This window comes from Triturus cristatus, chromosome 1_2, assembly GCF_964204655.1.
Source record: "Triturus cristatus chromosome 1_2, aTriCri1.1, whole genome shotgun sequence".
In the NCBI taxonomy this organism is placed as follows: Eukaryota; Metazoa; Chordata; class Amphibia; order Caudata; family Salamandridae; genus Triturus; species Triturus cristatus.
Window position 1 is genome coordinate 916,018,803 of NC_140580.1, and position 20,509 is coordinate 916,039,311.

General features: G+C 50.6%; 1 protein-coding gene across 20 annotated transcripts in view; it reads right to left on the reverse strand.

The window, feature by feature from the left end:
• RERE (arginine-glutamic acid dipeptide repeats) overlaps positions 1–20,509 on the reverse strand; it is a 1,190,399-nt gene that overhangs the window by 132,998 nt on the left and 1,036,892 nt on the right. The gene's annotated exons all lie outside the window — the stretch shown is intronic.

The window sequence follows — 20,509 nt, forward strand, 5'->3', positions numbered from 1 at the left end:
ATATGTATATGAGTGAAACTGCTAGCAACTAAGTAGATGCCATTCACTTATTTAACTGGTTTCTAACCATCTAAAACTTATTTCCCAATTGCATACAAGCATAAGAAAACATGTCCCTCCCTCTCAGGTTTTTCCCAAGACCTGCTGAGTAGTAGCTACCAACTAGCAATATCAAAAGTGAGATTGTATGTTCTTCCTATTGTATTGGAGGCTGGATACTTGGTGTGAGACTGCTGGCATCCAAAAGGATCCTCACTCTCTGCTGTAGCCTGCATGAATAGCACAGCTGAAAGGAGGTGGACTGAACATTGAAAGTAGACACAGCATAACAATTGCTAAGATGAATGGCTGTCAAGAAAATCCTTTAATAACGTCTTCAGTAAACATAGCAAAAATTAACAATGGAAACCTCACAGCGTAAAAAACCCCAGTAAGTAGCAACAATGAATAAGAGGTAACACTAGGTACCTAACTCATTTCAAAATATGTTTATAATTAATACAAATCAGGCAACTGTGCACATTACATCCATCGAGGTCGCCACCTACTGGCGGACAGATGCTACTCGAACATTTCCTGATGTTGTCTGACGTTTGGGGAATATTTTACGGTAAGGAATTTGCAACTAGAAGTCCCAATCATAGATCTTATTTACTGTAGTAGGAGTTTATCGATGGAGAAACACTGGGTCAGTAACTTAAGTCTTGAATTTCCTGGTTTCATGTCAGTTAAGTCCTTACTACACAGGTCTGTCATACCACCTTAGACAGACCAACTTAGACAGTCCACGTGCTAAAGAGAAATTGTTTATATGTAGAGCTTTGAATATCGGATAAGTTAATTATTTTTTCTAGCCTTCTGTGACAACCAGTGTAGCTATCTCAGCACGGGAGTTACTCAATTAAATTTCCTCAACCAGGTCTTGGGGGCAAATGAAGGATGCCTTTCACAGGAGACAGTTATTTTTGATAGCCCTGTCAGAGCTGTGATTCCATAATCAATTTGAGATACAACTACTGCATGACCACTAGTCAAAGTCTAGAAATTTGAAGCAGAGGTTTTACTTTCATCAAAAAGAAAAGAAAGAGGAAATATGGTTTATTTTAAAGCTTGCCCAATGTGGGCCTCGATTCACTGCAGTTTAAAATACTGGAGGGCACTCCTGTGATCCATGGTGATGAGATGACTTTTAAAAATCCGGGTACCTTTGAGTCTGAGGAGTCCATACACAAGCAAGGTCAGGCATAGGCTGAAGTGTCTCAGTCCGGCAATGGAGGAGGGAACAATGAAGCTCTAAGCTGCAAAGCCTAGCAAAAAGCTAACTTATATAAAGTTTACAGGCAAACAGCGAACAGCATCTGCTTCTCAGAGAATGATGGGACACGGAGGCAAAAATCATACAGATGTCACATATGTCAATAAATGAGCAAAAATCAAAGTTAACAAAATGTTGAAGTTTCTTTAGGAAACACCTGTTGAGCTCAATAGAGGCAATTGAAGATAATACTTCAAAAATGAAATACTCCACAAAAAAGTCATTGGGCAACAACATCTGTTAGACTGAGCCAGTTACATTGTCCAATAGCCGAGTACCATATTCTATGTAGGGAAATTGATGAAAGGTGGCGAAGGCTAGTACAAACGTGCATCTCAACGAGAAAATAAATAATAAAAGCCAATGCAATATATGCTTTTTCAGCCATCATGGCACCCACATCTACAGACCCTTGAGTCATTCTGAGTTTAGTGAGCAGTACAGTAAATTCAACAGGCACCTCAGATTTAAGCACCAGCCAGTGGTCCTGTATGTGTCTAATGACACCGCTGAAACTAAGGTCCAAAACGAAAGCTAGCAAGAAACCCTGCACCGCTTCAGTTAAAAAAATTCCAGGATATCCCTCAGTCTCACAAAATTCACACAGAAAAGCATAAAGGGCAATAGTTGTCTCTTTTCCTACTGGAAGCGCCCAGATGTTTTAATTTCTTTTGACAGCTAGACTCTTCACAGAGAAAACAGCACAACTGCTGTTCTTTTTGCAAGTTCTGCACAACTTCTCAAGAAAGTAGCCTGATGCTGTAGTCTGTAGTCTGAGAGGGAGTGCAAAGGTGGGGCTGAAGGCTGATGCTCCCAGGGGCTTCTCTGTAAGAATAATCATTTAAGAGTAGTCTTCTTTACTCAAGAACGGTCTTCCCTACTTCAAAGGCATTCAATGCCATCTTTGATTTTCTGGGACATTTAGAGAAATCCTCAATGGTGTGGCTGATAGTGATTCAGAGCCTACGTTTTTGTTTTTCTTACCACAAGGTAGGCACTTCACAGCAAAGGAAAGAATGTTGGGGTTTGGAAAAAAAATATCCAAAACAATTTCAAGAAAAAATTCACGCTGTGAGGTGAAGCACGGCTAAAGATGTGGAACAATGTTAATATTTGACAAGAAAAGTGAAAAAAATTCAGAAAAAGAGTGAAAAAAAGAAAAGCACACATGCTCTACCAGAAGGAAGAAATAAAGAGCCAGATCATTAAGTTTGCTGTGGAAGATACTCTAGTACAAACTTGACCCATATCAAGTCAAATGTAATTATCAGACGGAAGGACCTGAATCCTCCTCCCCTCCGAGAAGCAGAAGCCTACTAGTCCTCCAAGTCAGGACTGTTAGTTAGGCCCCTTCTACTGCTCCACTCATGGAGTGGACCACCTACCTTTAATGATTAAACAAACTCTCAACCACTCTGTACCACCTGCAAACCTTATGTTGTATTGTTATGGTACCCAGTATAGCATCTTATTAAGCCTCAACTCGGACAATTAGATTGCACAAATCTACTATAAAGAATTTAATATTGGAGGCTAAAATGTAGGTTAATATCCTTAGCTTGATTTGTGGGGGCAGTGCAAGTGCATCAAACTGAATATAGTATGGAAGATGAGTGCCCTCAATTGAATTTAGAAAAGCTACAACCTTCTCAAAATAAAAATTTAGATTTCTTTTTTATATTTGTGAATTCAATAAATTATTTCATCATTTGTGTAATCGTCTGATGAAAGTTTCTGTTTTTGTGTGTATTGCTTTGCGGTTAAATTCATTGAAGATGGTTGGGTGGGTGTGTCTGGCTTCCAGTAATGACTCAGTGGGGCTCCTGGAATCCAATAATGATTCAGTGGGGTTTCCAAGTACCAGTAAAGATTAAGGGGGGGTCCAAAGAAAACAAAACGTTTAAGAACCACTACTGTAGAGTCTTAGAAAATCATCTAAAATGCAAGGCCACTTACAAAATGTACATGAAGGTAATAAAGTACTCCAATAGGCCTACATTACAGGCAAAATAAGAAGGCTGTGTCTAAGAACTTGCGAGGCACCCCTTCCCATAATGCCTCCCAGAGCCAGTTATGTTTTATGTATAACTGATCCTCTGATTGTCTACAGAGACTAACAGAAAGAGAGGGGGGAGGTTTTTTAGGACTTCAACGAAGATACCTGTAATGCAGAAACAGGACTACAGGTACGTAAATCTTTCTGCTGCATTGTATTAAAAGTTACTACTTGTATAACGATATATCTGTAAGAGACATTAGTTAGTGATAGATTCCTTACCTTAGAATATTCCCCAGGCATCAGTCTGGATCCGGAAAGTTTTCTGCTTAGCAGTACCCCTGCGCGCCAGTAGGTGGTGCTGTGCGGCTCCATGCCAGTCACTGGCGTCGTGCGCGCCGGGATGACGTCACGGAGGCTACTTAGGCGCCACCCATGCGCGCTGACGTCAGTTCTGTGCACAACTTTCCGCGCTGAAACGCAGTCATGCGAGAAACTGACCGTTGGTGCATAAAACTAGGGCCCTAAAAGGGGATGACCTTAACCCTAGTAATCAGTTCGCAGAACCGGGAGGATGGGAGGGGCGGTAAGGAATCTATCACTAACTAATGTCTCTTACAGATATATTGTTACACAAGTATTAACTTGTGCATCTGAAAGAGACACATTAGTGAAAGATTCCTTACCTTAGAATAGATACCCCAGCAATACCAACCCTGGTGGTGGGTCTGCGAACAAGATTACAACAGAAAGTCACGGAGCACAGAACGGCAAAAGAAGCCATCTCTCCGGACCGGACTGTCAAGGCAGTAGTGCTTGGTAAACGTGTGCAGCGAGGCCCACGTAGCTGCCTGACAAATTTCCTGCAAGGGGACACCGCGTCCCAAGGCAGTAGTGGCTGCAGTTGCCTTGGTCGAATGGGCACGCAGTCCCACAGGAGGCTCCTTCGTGGCCAAGGAGTAACAGGCTTTGATGCGCAGAATGAACCACCGGGAGATGGTCCATTTGTGCACCGCCCGACCTCTTTTGGCGCCCACGTAGCCAACAAAGAGCTGATCATCCACCCGGAACTGCTGTGTACGCTGCAGATAGAATGCGAGCGCACGTTTTGGGTCTAGACGGTGGAGCCACTCTTCCCTTGAAGGATGCTGAGGCGGAAAAAAGGTGGGCAAAGTAATGGTCTGCCCGATATGCAAGGGCGTGACAACCTTTGGCAAGAAAGGACGTGTCCTCAGAACCACCTTGTCCGGATGAACAGAAAGGAAAGGAGGTTTGGAAGAAAGAGCCTGGAGCTCACTCACTCTCCTGGCAGAGGTGATAGCTACCAGGAAAGCCGTCTTGAGAGTACGAAGACGTAAGGGACAGTTATGAAGGGGCTCAAAGGGGGCGCACATCAGAAAAGTCAAGACAAGATTCAAGTCCCACTGAGGCATTATGAAGGGCATAGGTGGGAACGAAGGCGTAATGCCCTTAAGAAAACGGTTAACAACCGGGGACTTAAGAGAAGGCTGATCAGGAAGCCGTAGAAAGGCAGAGATTGCCGAAAGATAACCTTTAACAGTGCCCAGAGCCCTGCTGGGCCAAATAGAGAAGGAACAGAAGAACCTCAGAAAGAGGGGCAGAAAGGGGATCCACAGTCTTAGCTGTGCACCATGCCACAAATCTGTTCCACCTACAGGCGTGCACCATTTTAGTGGAGGGACGCCTGGCTGTCAGGATGACATCATAGACTTCAGGAGGAAGATCGAAAGGTGCCAACTGTCGCCGCTCAATCTCCAAGCATGGAGGTGGAGGCTGGACAGGTTCGGGTGGAGGACCGTCCCCTGCTGCTGCGACAGAAGATCCTCCCGAAGAGGCAGACGGATCGGGGGATCGATGTTCATACTGAGTAGCTCGGGATACCATACTCTTCGAGCCCAGTCCGGAGCCACAAGAATAACTTGAGCCCGGTCGCGCCTGATCTTCTTCAGCACTCTGGGCAGAAGTGGTATAGGCGGAAAGGCGTACAACAGACCGCAGCTCCATTCGAGACAAAAAGCGTCTCCGAGCAAGTGCCGCCTTGGAAATTCCAACGCGCAGAACTGATGACATTGCGCGTTCTCTTCGGTGGCGAATAGATCTAACCAAGGCTCTCCCCATCGCAGAAAGAGACCTTGCGCCATGTCCAAGTTCAGACGCCACTCGTGATCCACCATGCACCGGCAGCTGAGTTAGTCCGCCCTGGCGTTCAGAGAACCTGCCAGGTGTTGAACTACCAAAGTAATGCCTCGATGTCCCAGCCACGTCCAGAGGCGCAGAGCCTCCTGACATAAGGTCCACGACCCCACCCCTCCCTGTTTGTTGCAATACTACATGGCGGTGGTGTTGTCCGTGAACACCTGCACCACACTTCACTGAACAGAGGGAAGGAATGCCTTCAGTGCAAGCTGGATCGCCCGCATCTCCGGAAGGTTGATATGGAGCCGGGACTCCGCCGGAGACCGGAGGCCTCTGCTCTCAGCCTCTCCCATGTGGCCTCCCCAACCCAGGAGGGACGCATCAGTAATTACTGTGTGCTCCAGTTGGGGAAGGGAGGGGGATCTGCCATGGACCCAATCGCGATTCGTGAGCCACCACTGCAATTGCCGTGCAGTGCCCTCCGAGATCTGGACATGATCGGACAGGTGGCCCTGATGCTGCGCCCACTGGAACTTCAGGACCCACTGCAAAGCCCGCATGCGCCATCTGGAATGCAGCACCAGCAGGATGCAGGAGGCCATCAGGCCCAGCAGCCGGCGGGTCATCCTGACTGAAACCCAGGAAAGAGGCTGAAAGAGCGGAACCATAGCCTGAATATCCCGGACTCGCTGTTCGGGAGGATAAACCCGAACCAGCGTCGAATCCAAAACCGCTCCGATGAAAGGGAGCTTCTGAGAGGGACTCCGGTGCATCTTCGGCACATTGATGAAGAACCCCAGCAAGATGCAGGAGGTCGGCCGTAGTCTGGAGGTGTGAGACAAGTGCCTGGGGCGAACCCGCCTTCAACAGCCAGTCGTTGAGGTAGGGGAAGACTGTCACCCCCGGACCTGCGCAGATGAGCTGCGACCACCGCCATCACTTTCGTGAACATCCGAGGGTCGCTGGTAAGGCCGAAGGGGAGCACGACAAACTGAAAATGCTCCTGGCCCACCATGAACCGCAGGTAACACCGGTGGCCCGGCAGGACAGGGATGTGAAAATAAGCGTCCTGCAAGTCCAACGCTACCATCCAGTCTCCAGGGTCCAGGGCAGTCAGGACCTGAGCCAGAGTGAGCATCTTGAACTTCTCCTTCCGGAGGAAGCGATTGACGTCCCGGAGGTCCAAGAGGGGGTGCAAGCCCCCCTTGTCCTTCTTGGGGACCAGAAAGTAGTGGGAATAACAACCATGTCCTATTTCTGGCCCAGGAACGCGCTCGATGGCCCCCTTCGCCAGGAGGACCGAGACTTCCTGACAGAGAAGAGCCAAATGATCCCTCGACATGCGGTGGTACCGAGGTGGCATGGCTGGAGGGAAGGACAGAAAGGGGAGCGAGGAACCTTGGCAGATTATCTGCAGCACCCACTTGTCCGACGTGATCTCGCGCCAGTGGTGGAGGTGAACCCTGCCACCCACTGGCGTGGGGTGCCCCCTGAAGCCCGGATTAGGAAGGTTTTGAGGCAGAAGCAGCGGGGGTGGAAGTGGACTGACCCCCACACAGGTTACCAGACCCGCCCCTGCGGAACCCACGACTGCGGCCTCCCTGAGGCTGGTTCTGCACAGACTTGCTGGAAGAGAGCACCTGGGTACCCTTGCCCTGGCCACGAAAGGAACGAAACCCCATCGTGGCAGGGGTTTTCGCGTAAAGACCCAAAGACTTGGCCGTGGCACGAGAGTCTTTATAGCGCTCCAGGGCATTGTCAGCCTTATCACCAAAGAGGCGGGAGCCATCGAAGGGCATGTCCATCGGGTGAGATCCCAGTGGAACGCAACCAGGCGTGGCTCCGCAACGCGACCGTCGTGGAAATCGCCCTGCCCAATGAATAAGCGGTGTCCAAACCACACCTGATGGCAAACTTCGCCGCATCCTTGCCCTCCACAATCGCTTGGGAAAGGACAGCCTGGACCTCCTCAGAGCACTGAGGCAGAACCTCTGCCACCGAATCCCACACTGCGTGGGAGTAACAGCCCAATAAGCAGGAAGTATTAACCGACCTCAACCCCAAACTGGCTGAGAACAACCTCTTGCCATATTGGTCCAGCCTCTTAGAGTCCTTATCCGGCGGAGCCGAGGGAAAAACACTCTGCGATGTCGAGGCCTGAATGACCAGGCTCTCAGGTGTGGGGTGAGTGGTCAAGAAGGCGGGATCACCAGGCGCCGGGCGATGACGCCTAGCGACGTTCTTATCCTCCGGCGCCCCCGAGGCCGGCCGCAACCAAGTACCCAAGAGGACTTCGGTAAGGGCCTCATTGAAAGAAAGCAGCGGCTCCGACGACGTAGACGCCGTCTGGAGCACCTCGGTAAGGAGGTTGGTCTTACGGGCCACCTTAGTAGGGAGGTCGAGATGGAGTCTCCGCAGCTCGACGCAGCACTATAGTGTAGGAAGCGCCCTCCTCCATAGTAAGCGGAGGCAAACCCCGGGTCAGAAGACACATCATGTTCACCCGCATCTTGAAGGTCATCCACCCAATCCTGCTCGGGGTCACACGGCCGCGCAAGGGGGTCCTTGGAGCCGTCCCAGTCCTCATCCGGCTCCGGGGTAGAAAGAGCCGGCCGTGGCAGCAGGACCGGAGCCGGAGAGGGGGCTAGTGGCGCCGGGAGCAGCGCCGGCTGGGGCCGACCTGTAACCAGATCCCAATGAGGATCCCAGCTCGGAACAAAATGGTCTGAGAACCGGGCAGGGGCGGGATAAACGGCACCCAGTGCGGCGCCTGTGGTTGCGCCGGGGCCGGAGCCAAGGGCAGCGCCGGGGCCAGAGTCAGCGGTGTTGCACCTTGTGGCGCCGGAGGCGCGGGCTCCGTGGATGGCGCCGCCGGGTCAACAGGATCTAGACACGGGGCCTTGGGGCCCGCAGGCGCACCGGCGAGAGCCCGAGGCCTAAACAGACGGTTCAAGGCAGCAATAAACTCTTGCCTCTGTTCGGGAGTCGCCAACGGACCCGGGTATAGCGGGTAGGCCGTGGGATTCCCAGGCACCAGAGGAGCCGCAGGGGCGGAGCCCCTGTCCCCCTCGTCTGCCTCCGGGGAGCGACGGGGGGACGTCGGAGTCAGAACACGCTTCTTCGACTTCTTCTTATGGTGTCGCTTACCGGAATATGAAGGTGAAGACCTAGAGTCCGAGGAGCGACGGCTCCGGTCCCGCAAACGGCCCCTAGACCCGGAGCGGCGGTGAGAGGAGTGCTGGACCTCCAGCAACTTCCGGCGCCGCTCCCGTAATGCCTTCGGGGCCATGGCACGGCAGTCCCGGGAGTCGTGGTCGTTCTCCAGGCAGTAGAGGCAGCCATAATGGGGGTCTGCCACCGACATATTACGGTGGCACGACCCACAAGACTTAATGCCGGGCATCCCTACGTGCACCAGGAGACAAGAGAAGGAGACAAAAAGTCTAAAAAAAAGTGGTCAAAAATTGACCGAGCTACGTGCTCAATCCGGATCTGCGCTTTCGGCGCGGAAAAAGAAAGAACTGACGTCAGCGGGCAAGGGTGGCGCCTAAGTAGCCTCTGTGACGTCATCCCGGCGCGCACAACACCAGTAACGGGCGCGGAGCCGCACGGCGCCACCTACTGGCACGCAGGAGTACTGCTAAGCAGAAAACTTTCCGGATCCAGACTGACGCCTGGGGAATATTCTAAGTTAAGGAATCTATCACTAACGTGGCTCCTTCAGATAGACCTTTATTGATAGTCAAATTGTAGAACACAGTACCACTATATATATATATATTTATGTATAGTTGCACACACACACAGAGCAGCTGTTAGAGAAGAAAGTAGCTACACAAGTAAATGTAGACAGTCAGAGAAATGAGAATAACAGAGGAAATCATTAAAAAGATACCAGAGTAATTCTTGACCAGTCGGGCTTCTGTCAGACTATCTGACACTAGACAGTAGTGTTTAGTGAATGTGTGAACAGATTTACAGGTAGCAGCTTTACAAATCTCAATGACTGGAAGATTTCTAATCCAAATCGTAGTGGCTGATTTTTGGCTAGTGGAATGGGCCTTTAGACTACTTGCCAGAGGTCTGTTCACTAGCTGGTAACATAGTCAGATGCACACTACTATCTGTCTAGCAATAGATTGTTTCGAAGTAGTAGAACCTTGCTTAATGTGACCATTATTAATGATTAACTGTTTAGCTCTTCTGATATGTTTAGTCCTGTCCAAATAGAACTTCTAGACTCTCTTCACATCTCATGAGTGGAAAGTTCTCCCTGCTGGAGTTGATGATGGGTTAGGAAAAATGTAGGAAGAGTAATAGCTTGTAAGATGTGGAAATATAACACTACTTTTGGAAGGAGACATGGATGGGTCGTTAAAATTACTCTATTAGGGTGAAAATAGTAAACGGCTCATCAGGCAATAAAGCCTGCAATTCCAAAGCCCTTCTAGTAGATGTGATTGTAATAAGGGAAATGGTCTTCATGAGAGGTGCTGCATTGAAGACCTATGTTTAGGTTTGAAAGGAGAACCAATTAACTTGGATAGAATTAGATTGAGTTCCGTAAGAGGAGATGGTGTCTTTATTTGATGATTTTTTAATGTCTTCCACATGGAATTCTGCCACTGAAATAGTAAAGAAATAATTCTGTTGTGGACGCTTCTGTATGCTGTCCAAACCACTGGCGTCACGCAGGTCCTCTCTCCAGTCTGGCTCTTCAAGCTGGTCTGCTAAAGGGTCAGATGACCCCTCCCAGTCCTCATCACCACCCTCTGGGCAATAGGGAACACCAGGGATGAACAATGGAACAAAAGTACCCTCCGGCATCGGATTCGACGCCAGCCTATGTTGGTCCAGCTCTGTGTCCATCTCGGGGATGGGGACGGTGTTCAACGGGACACGGCCGCCGCCTGGGGCATTGTTGTCGTGATCGGCACTGGGGAAGGTCGAGTAAGAACAACAGGCGTCGATCCAGATCCAGTATTGGATCCACGGGGGCCTCCTGTGCCGGGGCTAGAGCCACCAGTATTGAAGAGCTAGGGTCGCCGGCTGGCTTTGCGGGACCCGAAAGGAGCGGCGGCTGAGTCGGGCTGCACAAAGATGCGGTGGAGGGCTTCACAGAACGTACCAAGTTGGGCAAGGGGACACCGTGGCTCCCGGAAATGGGGGTAGGTGTAGAGTCGTCCCTGAATCAGTCACCGGAAACAAAACCTTTGAGCGACGACGCTCCGGGTCCCGCATTGCGTCAGCCAACCGACGGGGAGCAGGCGAAGAGCGACGGTGCTTCTTTGCCTTTTTCTTGTGCTTCGACTTACTCAAAGACTTCGAGGACTTAGAGTGTGAAGAGGTGTGGGAGCTCCGTGACCGGTCTCAAGACCTTCCCCTTTCGAACGAGACTAGGAGCAACGTGGAGCCGACTGCATGGCCTCCAAGAGTTTTCGGGACCTCTCTCGCAAAGACTTAGGATTTATGGCCCGGCAGTGGGAGCACGACTTCGGGTCGTGATCGCGCTCCTGACACCAAAGGCAAATGAGGTGCAGGTCCATCACCGACATCAACCGGTGGCAGGCCCCGCAAGGCTTGAAGCTGGTTCGACTATGAGACATCCCTTGCGCACCAGGAGTCGAAGCCTCGAAAAAGAGGTCAACACAACGTCGGAAAAGATTAGTCAAAAAGTGATTAAGGGGTAGCTCTCTCCGGATCTGCGCCAGGCTGGTGCAGAAAACGAAAGAACTGATGTCAGCAAGCAGGGGCGGCGTCTAAGTAGGCACCATTATATCATCAAGCGACGACGACGAATGAGGAGTCAACTGACACCACCTACTGAGGCGCTGGGGTACTGCTAAAAAAAAAACTCTCCTGATCCAGCTCGGACGTCTGGGGGTAATTCTAAGGTAAGGAATCTATAACTGTCTCTTTCAAATGTTTTTCTAGGACGTTGAGCATGAGGTCACCTTTGTTTTCCTTCAGATTTTCCCTCCCTGGTTCTCGCTCTGTAGGAGTCCTTGATGAGAGAAGCTATAGATGTTGCAGCAGGCTGGGAGGCAGATCTTTTTAGCTTTTTTCTTTCTCTTCTGCTCGCATGTTCTCCATCATGCCTCTTAGTCTAATGTCGTCTCTGTCTTTCAGAGTTGTTTTGGACATTTTTGACAAAAGCCACAATTTTTGGTAGTGTGTGTAACCGATAAGCAAACTACACAGAGATTAAGAGTATCTGAAACTGCCTTTTGTCTACCACAGGAGGGACACTTTGAAAGAAGTGTAGGCAAAAATCTTGTAAGCAATAAGGTTTTTAATCTTAAACTTAGGCTGTCCGGATTGGTTAAACCCGGGTGTGCCCAACAGTACCCTACCGGCTGAAAATCAGCTGACCAGGTTTAAACTAGGTCACTGATTTTTTACATGTTACTCCGGTTGGCCACTTGAGGGACCCAAAGCACTATAAAACAACTCTGAATTGCATTTAGACTTTATGCAAGCGTGCCCACAGTGTTGATTTAATCAGTTACGAAAAAGTTCACTGTGGGAAGTATTGTTGGGGGAACAGGAACTCCACAGCTGCCTGGCGCTGGCTCTTTTTGTGGGATTCGCATTTTTTGTTTCCCTAGCATGGATGCATTGTATGAGAGGTTGGATGCTGGCTGTCAATTAGTAAAAGAAATGTGACTAGTTGGCTGGCAGCGCAGTCGTTTGGAAAGTCAAAATATCAAATTCATGATATGATCTTGCACAGGGTGGGAGATCATGAGCAAATTAATTATTTTATTTGCTATGCTATTGCCCCAAATGCTACATTATGGCTGTTTAATAGCTCTATTTCCTGTGCCATGCGTGTATTATCGGAAACAGCCCATGCAGCTCCACATTCAACTTTCCTTATAAAACAATATTTTCTGAATTCAGCAGTGCACAGACTCTCCGAAAGAAGGCAGTGAAGGTGCGCTGCACCCACACCCCACCACCGTCTCGCCTCCCATTCACACCACCTCCCAAACAGTCTTGAGTGTTTATCTAACTGTGTGCCACATTGCTAAGCAGCCATCATGTTGTGAGTTTTTTAAAATCAACGCTTTGCATACTGGGACTCGCAGACCCATACTTTGATCCGATAACATAGAAAGTTCAAGTCCCAGCATGCCTCTGCTGTTGACTAAAGCCACACTTGGAAGGAGGTGACCCCTCCCACCTGCCAGTTAAGCTCCACAAATCAATGGCTGGATTTCAGGAAGTGAAAATGCTGTACAATAGTTCGCCTTGGCGAGATCTATTGTTGTCGGTTTTTCGTCGGAAGGGGGACAGGACGGGCACGCGTGCAGAGGACGGGAGTTGTGCACCCGTACGCACATCTCCTGCCCCGCGCTTTCACGGCAACAGCTTGTTTATTCAAGTCCACTGTGCACGAAGCTTCGCAGAAGTGACGTTTCTGTCCTGCACAATTATAGCACAGTTATCCATGCAACGCAGGCTTCACTGATTGCCGTTTCGCTACACTCGTTATCTTTGTTTCAAGTGCCTCGTTCGTATTTGTATTATTTATTTATTTTATTGAGGCGCGGCTTCCTCACGTTTTCGTTGCGCTGTGTGTGACATGCGTACCACCGTGTCTCCGAGGAAGCTGGATTGCCGTAAGAAGCCCTCCGATTCCCTTGCACAGTAGGGTGACTGCTTTCTTTTGCACAATGTTTATTACACTTTCAAACAATTAATTGTTCTGTTACACTACGCTCGGTGCGCGGCTAATCTCAGACGGCATAACTTCGGCTCACAGTGACTGTTGCTCCTGACAACCTAAATGACGCGCCCTTCCTTCAGCATAAGCACATTTAGTACAGTGTGGCTCTCGCACAAAATAACGGCCTGCTCAAACTCCTTATAATGCTCATGCTTTGCTCTTTATTCTTTTCTACGCTCGGAGCGACTGCAGTTGTAACTCAAAACAATGTGAAGCTCACTCTGACAGTTGCTCCTTTCGCATAGATGGCGCCCTTCCTTCCGACATGAGCACACGCAGTAGACTCTTCCAATGTAGATCACGCTCGATGTCACTGCATGCGCTTTCCTTTCATCGCGCTTCCACCTTCACTTTCTCCTTCTTAGGTTTTAAACTGGCACTGTATGTGCTCTTCTTTTTCCCTTCAGTGCAGCTCTGCCTCACTTTTTCGCGCTCACACTTTCTCAATGCCTCATACTATGCTGGGTTCGTTTTCCGCATAAAGTCACACGGCAATGTTTCCATAAACTCGCACTCCAATTCAGAGTTTGTATACGCTTGGCTTGACTCACCAAAACACCACAGACAGTCTTTCATACTGTAAAAGTCGGCCACCGCCTTCCTTCTTGGGTTCATGGTCCTGAAACCTTCACACAGGGCTATAAAGTTCACAATGCGACCTCAAACTGGCCCCTCGTCGCCAAAATGATGTTGTACAGAGGCATTGCAACTTGTTAGTTTTAAAAGAGAATGCTTTATTCAGCTTAAAGGTCGAGCGTGACTTCGCTCCTCGCCAGCTCAACACCAACCCCTGGGAGTCAAACGTCAGGCTCTCTCTATCACCACAGAAACAACAGAACAAAGACATGAATAACATCACGTCACAACATTGCGTGAAGTGTTTGAGCTCAAGATTACAACACTGTGCTTCACATTATCAGCCCTCCCACTCATCTCTGAGCGCACACAGCCCCTACAGCAGTCTACGCCATCAGAACAATAAATGATTGGCTTTAGAACAAGCATTTGTAATGCAATAGGTATCGCATTTGCAAGAGTTTTTTTGGCATTGTAAATGACAATGCCTTTTATTTATGTGTTTTGAAAAACCTGCAAGCGGTGCATAGTCATTGCTTACTAGAAGCAAGCCTGGCAGTAACTGAGCCTCTTTTACTGCCATCCTTGCTTCTCGTAAGCAATGGCTATAAGTACAAAGTGCATGTTTACGCACCGCTTGCAGGTTTTCAAAATACATAAATAAAATGCATTGCCATTTACAATGCCAATAGCTCAAACTCTGGCAAATGCGAGACCTATTGCATTGCAAATGCTTGTTATCTGGGGAGAAGAGCTACTGTCTGACTCTTCGCCCGGAGCGATCTACACCCCTTTTAGAGCATTCCTCACCAATTGTTATCCCCGCAGCTGCCCACGTGCATTTTTCGTTTAAATTCTTAATGCCAACATAACCAGTTTTGTGATTTTTATGGTAAATTGGAACCAGTCCCTTTTCTGACTAAAATGTGCAGTCTTAACTTTAAACTGTGCAGTGCGTGCTATACTTCTCCTGATTTTCAAATCCTGGCTCCCTCCCCGCTAAACCCCACTATGTCAGATAACATGCATTCTATATATTGACAAGAAATTAAGGTGAATATATTTAGAAATCTCGATTTTATTTCTTTTCGTAAACTTCCATCCCTTGAATTTTCACTTCGGAATGTAGTGATTAACCACCTATATTGTCTGCATTTCCAAATCAAAATCTAATTCTTCCTAGAATGTCCATACATGTTTCATTTATTCTATGTAACATTATGTGGATGTCCTAAAGATCGGACTGCGATTTGGGCCTACTCAACCTATTTTGGACACTCCTGTTTTAGCAGATGCCGACTGTCAATCATTGGCACATCTGCATTATAAGTGAGTCTTATATATATATATATATATATATATATATATATATATATATATATATATATATATATATATATATATATATATATATATATATATAATAACGAATTATTATAAATGAAAAAAAAGCGTTAAATAAGACTTGATGCCTACTAATCAATTTTAGTTTATTAGCACTACATAAGGAGTTCGATTTTCATTGACTGCTTGGTATTATTACGCTGCCTCGAAATTCGTCATTTGCAATGTTAATTTTGAAACGTATTACAATGTTGGCACAATCATGTCACCGTGCGAGATTAACGCTTTTTTTCATTGATAATAATTCGTTATTTTGTGAAAGTCTTTCGTTCATGTTGAATACTAATGAACCGGAAGTGTAAACAATGAACCGGATATAATTGCACCTAATGAACTGCACCCTGTAAACACAGTGGAAAAAGGCGCTAATGCCGAAACGCATCTTTCATCAATTCAGAATCCAAGCAATAATGCTTAGTGAATGTATTGAATATGCTACTTACCAGTATGCATCTGTTCTTGGCATGTAGGGCTGCTGACGAACAAGTTACTAACCTTCGGTAACGATGTATCTGTAAGAAACATTAGTTAGTTAGATTCCTCACCTTAGATTCCTCACCTTAGAATATCCCCAGGCGTCAGACTGGATCCGGAAGATTTTTCGTCAGCAATACCCCTTGCGCGTCGCTAGGCGTCGTCTGCGGCTCCGCGTCCGTCGTCGGCGTCGTGCGCCGGGATGACGTCGTCGGAGTACTTAGACGCCGCCCTCGCGCGCTGACGTCAGTTCTTGTACATAGCCTTCCGCGCCAGGAACGCAGAGCCATGCAAAGACCGACACTGGTGCCAAAAATAAAATCTAGGGGCCTGAAAGGACAACCTTAACCCTAGATGTCAGTTCGCAGAACGGGGAGGATGGGAGGGTCGGTGAGGAATCTAACTAACTAATGTTTCTTACAGATACATCGTTACCGAAGGTTAGTAACTTGTTCATCTGAAAGAAACACGTTAGTTAGATTCCTCACCTTAGAATAGATACCCAAGCAATACCATCCCCGGTGGTGGGTCTGCGAACCAAGATCACACCAGAAAGTCCTGGAGGACAGAACGGCCAAAGAAGCCATCCCTCCGGACTTGGCTGTCAAGGCAATAATGCCTGGCAAACGTGTGTAGAGAAGCCCACGTCGCCGCCTGACAGATGTCCTGCAAAGGGACTCCCCGTCCCAAGGCAGTAGTAGCCGCCGTGGCCCGAGTAGAATGGGCGCGCAGCCCAACAGGAGGGTCCTTTTTAGCCAAGGAATAGCAGATTTTTATACACAAAACGACCCACCGAGAGATGGTTCGTTTGTGCACAGCTTTCCCCTTCTTAGCGCCCACGTACCCAACAAAAAGCTGGTCGTCCACCCGGAACTGTTTTGTGCGGTCCAGATAGAAGGAGAGCGCACGTTTTGGGTCCAGACGGTGGAGCCTCTCTTCCTCTTTGGAAGGATGCGGAGGCGGAAAGAAGGTGGGCAAGGTGACAGACTGCCCAAGGTGAAATGGAGTCACCACTTTAGGAAGAAAAGAGGGACGAGGCCGAAGGACAACCTTGTCCGGATGAACAGATAGAAAAGGAGGCTTTGAAGATAAAGCCTGGAGCTCACTCACCCGTCTAGCCGAGGTGATGGCTACCAGAAAAGCAGTCTTTAGAGTTAGAAGACGAAGAGGGCAATTGTGAAGAGGCTCGAAGGGAGCGCACATCAGGAATGTCAAAACCAGATTCAAGTCCCACTGAGGCATTACAAAAGGGACAGGAGGGAACGTGTGTGTAATGCCTTTGAGAAAGCGTGTAACCACAGGGGACTTGAAAAGAGAAGGCTGATCAGGAAGCCGCAAGAAGGCGGAGATGGCAGCAAGATAACCTTTCAGGGTGCCCAGGGCAGAGCCCTGCCGGGCCAGAGAAAGAAGGAAGAGGAGAACCTCAGAAAGAGGGGCGGAAAGGGGATCCACAGCCTTTGCTGTGCACCATGCCACAAATTTGTTCCACCGGCAGGCGTATACCGACTTTGTGGAGGGACGCCTGGCTGCCAGAATGATATCACAGACTTCAGGAGGCAAGTCAAATGGCATCAACTGCCGCCGCTCAATCTCCACGCATGGAGGTGGAGGCTGGACAGGTTCGGGTGGAGGACCGTCCCCTGCTGCTGCGACAGAAGATCCTCCCGAAGGGGCAGACGTATCGGGGGATCGGTCAACAGACTGAGTAGCTCGGGATACCAGTATCTTCGTGCCCAATCCGGAGCCACCAAGATGACTTGGGCCCGGTCGCGCCTGATCTTCTTCAGCACTCTGGGCAGAAGTGGTATAGGCGGAAAGGCGTACAACAGACCGCAACTCCACTCGTGACGAAAAGCGTCGCCGAGCGAGTGCCGCCTTGGAAATTCCAACGCGCAGAACTGCTGACATTGCGCGTTCTCTTCGGTGGCGAATAGATCTAACCAAGGCTCTCCCCACTGCTGAAAGAGGCCTTGCACCACTTCGGAGTTCAGACGCCATTCGTGATCCATCATGCACCGGCGGCTGAGTTCGTCTGCTCTGGCGTTCAGAGAGCCCGCCAGATGTTGAACCACCAGGGTGACGCCCTGGTGTTCCAGCCATGTCCAGAGGCGCAGAGCCTCCTGACAAAGGGTCCACGACCCCACCCCGCCCTGTTTGTTGCAGTACCACATGGCGGTGGTGTTGTCCGTGAACACCTGCACGACACTTCCCCTGACAGAGGGAAGGAAGGCTTTCAGTGCAAGCCGGATCGCTCTCAACTCCAACAGGTTGATGTGGAGACGAGACTCCGCCGGAGACCAGAGGCCTCTGATCTCCGCCTCTCCCATATGGCCACCCCAACCCAGGAGGGACGCATCCGTCACTACGACATGCTCCGGTTGGGGAAGGGAGAGGCTCTTGCCCTTTACCCACTCGCGGTCCGTGAGCCACCACTGCAACTGCTGTGCAGTGCCCTCCGAGATCAAGACATGGTCGGACAGGTTGCCGTGATGCTGGGCCCACTGAAACTTCAGGTCCCACTGCAGAGCCCGCATGCGCCGCCTGGCGTGATGCACTAGTAGGATGCAGGAGGCCATCAGCCCCAGAAGCCGCAACACTAGCCTGACCGAAACCCGGGATAGAGGCCGAAAGATGGGAATCAGGGCCTGTATATCCCGGACCCGCTGTTCCGGTGGATGGACCCGGAACTGCGCCGAATCGAGAACCGCTCCGATGAAGAGGAGCTTCTGAGAGGGACTCAAGTGTGACTTCGGCACGTTGATGGAAAACCCCAGCAAATGCAGGAGATCCGCCGTAGTCTGGAGGTGGGAGACGACTGCCTGGGGCGAGCCCGCCTTCAACAACCAGTCGTCGAGATAGGGGAAGACTGGGACCCCTGATCTGCGCAGATGAGCTGCGACCACCGCCATCACTTTCGTGAACACCCGAGGGGCACTGGTGAGGCCGAAGGGGAGCACGGTAAACTGAAAGTGCTCTTGGCCCACCGTGAACCGCAGGTAACGCCGGTGGGCCGGCAGGACGGGGATATGGAAATATGCGTCCTGCAAGTCCAACGCTACCATCCAGTCTCCAGGGTCTAGGGCAGCTAAAACCTGAGCCAACGTTAGCATCTTGAACCTTTCCTTTCGGAGGAAGGCATTGACGTTCCGGAGGTCCAAGATAGGGCGCAGGCCCCCCTTGCCCTTCTTGGGAACCAGAAAGTAGTGGGAATAACAACCACGACCTACTTCTGGACTCGGAACGCGCTCGACGGCCCCCTTGGCCAGGAGAGCCGAAACTTCCTCGCGGAGAAGATCCAAATGATCCCCCGAGATACGGTGGTGTTGTGGTGGCATGGTTGGAGGGGTCGTCTCGAAGGGGAGGGAGTAGCCCCTTCGGACGATTTGCAGCACCCACCTGTCCGATGTGATGGACCGCCAGTGGAGCAGGTGATGGCGAACTCTGCCGCCCACTGGCGTGGTATGGGCCTGAAAGCTCGGACTAGGAAGGCTTTGAGGCGGATGCTGCCGGGGTGGATGTGGGCTGACCACGTCGGCCTCCATTTCCGCCACGGCGGAAGCCACGTCCGCGACCGCGCGCAGGTTGGTTCTGCGGCTGGTGGCTCTGCGGACGTGAGGAGGCGCCCCTTCCTTGGCCACGAAAGGGGCGAAAAGCGGAGGTGTGCGCCCGCGGAGCCGAGAGGCCCAAGGACTTGGCCGTAGCCCGGGAGTCCTTAAAGCGGTTCAGCGCACTGTCCGCCTTCTCACCAAACAGGCGAGTGCCATCAAAGGGCATGTCCATGAGGGTGTTCTGGACATCCCCGGAAAAGGACGTGGACCGCATCCAGGCGTGGCGGCGGAGCGCCACCGTGGTGGAAATCGCCCGACCTAGCGAGTCCGTGGTGTCAAGCCCACATCTTATGGCGTGCCGTGCTGCATCCCTCCCATCGGCCAGAGCCTGGGAAAGACGCGTCCGGACCTCCTCCGGACACAGGGGCAGCACGTCCTCCACCGTATCCCACAGAGAATGGGAATAACGGTCCAAGAGACAGGCGGTATTTAAAGACCGCAGGCCCAAACTAAGGGACGAGAACAGTTTCTTGCCAAACTGCTCGAGTCTCTTGGAATCCCGGTCCGGCGGAGCGGTCGGGAAGGAGGATTGGGAAGTAGAGGCCTGGATAACCAGACTCTCGGGGGTGGGGTGTTGGGACAGGAAGCTGGGGTCGCCCGGAGCAGGGCGGTGGCGCCTGGCAACGTTCCTATCCACAGGAGGAACTGTGGAGGGCTTGGACCAGGTGCCCTGCAGAACGTCAGTGAGGGCCTCGTTAAACGGCAGCAGAGGCTCAGTGGAGCTTGCTGAGGTTTGAAGCACCTCAGTGAGGATGTTGGTCCTCACAGCCACGGCAGGCAACTCGAGCCCAAGGGCCTCAGCCGCCTTGCGCAGCACCACAGAAAATGCTGCACCCTCCTCCGAAGCCACGGTCGGAGGAGAAGTGAATCCAGCGTCTGGCGAGGTGTCCAGCCCGCTGGCCTCCCCCAGCTCATCTGCCCAGTCCTGAGAAAGCTGTGACTGAACAGCCAGAGGGTCCTCGAACCCCTCCCAGTCGCCCCCTTCTTCCGATTCCTGATAAACAGGAGGAATGATCGGAACCGGACTGTAGAGACGGTAGGTCTCTAGCGGCGTCGGATGCGGCGTCGGCGGACGCCGTGCCGGCGTCGGGTCCGGATGAGGGCTAAACTGGGGCGTCGGCGTCACAGGCGTCGGCGTCGGTGGTTCAGGCGTCGGCGCCGGTGGAGGAGTGACAAGGTCAACCGGCGTCGACTGGGGCCCAGGCATGGGCCCCGCGGGGACCTGCGGCGTCGAGACCGGAGTCGTC